This window comes from Felis catus, chromosome B4 (genome assembly GCF_018350175.1).
Source record: "Felis catus isolate Fca126 chromosome B4, F.catus_Fca126_mat1.0, whole genome shotgun sequence".
Classification (NCBI taxonomy): Eukaryota; Metazoa; Chordata; class Mammalia; order Carnivora; family Felidae; genus Felis; species Felis catus.
Genome location: NC_058374.1, coordinates 45,373,034 through 45,375,009, shown reverse-complemented (window position 1 = coordinate 45,375,009; position 1,976 = coordinate 45,373,034).

The following is a 1,976-nucleotide window of genomic DNA, read 5'->3' as shown; positions in this document are numbered from 1 at the left end:
TAATACCGAGATGTTGAGTACAGTTTTCAGGGAAGGAGCTTAGTAGGACCACTCTCCCTGCTTGGGGTGCATTCTGCCTCTTCAATGACTTGTGCAAAACAAGCGCTGAATACTATCTTTGCTTTTCACCTTCTTTCACAGAAGCGAAATCCTCTTTGGATTTCTTCCTGTTAGTGAAAACAGATACTAATGTACGTCTTCCGTAGAAGGCAAATGGCTTAACATGAACCTTTGCGAGTTGGGGATACTTGCATGTATTTTAAGAAAGGGCTTTAGGATGAATTAGATTGGAGTTTGAAGAGCTCAAGCCCTCTCATCTTTTTTCTTGCAATCCATTTCTACATGGTAAATGGCAATGATAATCATTTTGTGGGGTAAGGAAGTCAATGGCCAGTCTTCGCCAGAATAAGTCCTCCTTGTGACTTAAAGACTAGAGTCTTCAAAGTTAAGAAATACTTTGGTCATGCTTAGTATTTGACCAGGATTTTTTCAAACACGCGCACTAACAATACCGAATGCTACATACTGAAGTCAAACTAAAATATGAATCTAACATTTAGATGTTTGTAATTTTTAAAATATAGCAGTACATGGAAAAGTAAAAAATTCCATATTCTGCTATTTTTCTAAGAATTCATTTTCTTTAATTTGTATTTTTTTCATGAATGGAGTAAGAAAGAAACAAGGCAGGGTATTTTCACAATTATGGATAATGCACGTGTTGATAGGTTTGGGAAAATTTGGTCTTTTTGTTTGTTTTCATGTAGTAAACATTCCCTGTGTTCTAGCTCTATTCTAGGCACTGTGTTAGCCCTCGGGGATACAATGGCGAATCACACTCGCCAGCAACCCTCTTGATGTAGCCACAAAACAGACAATTCCGGGGGGGGAACCATTGGTAAATGATTCAGGAGATTAGGAACTGAAGAAAATGAGCTTTTGTTGGACTAGACATGAGAGTTACATAGGATAATCTCAACTACTTCCCAGAGTGCCTTTGAGAAACTCCCTCAAAGGAGGAAATGCACTCTGCATACCTAGTCCAAGTAAACTCCCTCAAGAAAGAGCAGTACTAGAATGTAGACCTAGGTGTGCCTGCATCCTATAGGCCCAGAACACGAAATACTCCTAAATTCCAAATAGGCGCTGGGTCCAGGTCATTGTCCCTCTGGCCGTGTGTTTAGCCTGATTCTCTAAAAGCCAGGGGGACTCCTCAAACTGGGAATATCGTTTATTGGGTGATCTGTTTCTCCGTACCTCTCATCCCTGAGACTAAGAGGGCTCAGTTGCTTAAGCTTTCGCCAGCTGAGAGATGCAATTGGAACAGACGGTAGGATGTGAATTTATTCAGTCTTCCCCAAGTATAGTATTAAACACATTTCAGCGGCTCGTTACTTATCGCCATGAAATTGGGGTACGCTCTGATACGGACACCGATTCTCTGACGTTTGCACCTCAGTTTCCTCACCTGGGGATTGCAGGTGCAATTATCCCTAAGCTATTCTCCAGGGGTAAACGGCCAAGCAGAGTTTTTTTGTTTCAGTTCTGTATTGTCGTGTCGGAAATAGTGCCTGGTGTTTCGTAAACGTCGGACGAATACACAGCAAGGGCTTAAAAGCAAGGGTTCGGGGGACGAGAAGCGCCGCGAAACTTGGAAGCCGCGTTTTCCTTCGCGCGGGGGTCAGTTTCAGGCGTCAAGATGCTGCGGGGGCGGGGCCCCGCTGCCCGGCTCCAACAAAGGGCCGGCGGCGCGTGCTCCTCGGAAAAGTCCAGGCTGCCGTGCAAGGCGCGGAGTTAGCCTGGCTTTCCTGGACTCCTCGACTCGGCCCCTGCGCTCCCGTCCCGGGCGGATTGGTGGCTCGGAAAGGGCATCGGGCGCCTTTAAATGCTAATGAGAGTCGTGCCCAACTCCGAGGCCAACTTTCCCCACCCTCTTCCCTCCCCGGCCGGTGCGCCGCCTAGAAAAACTTGTGCGG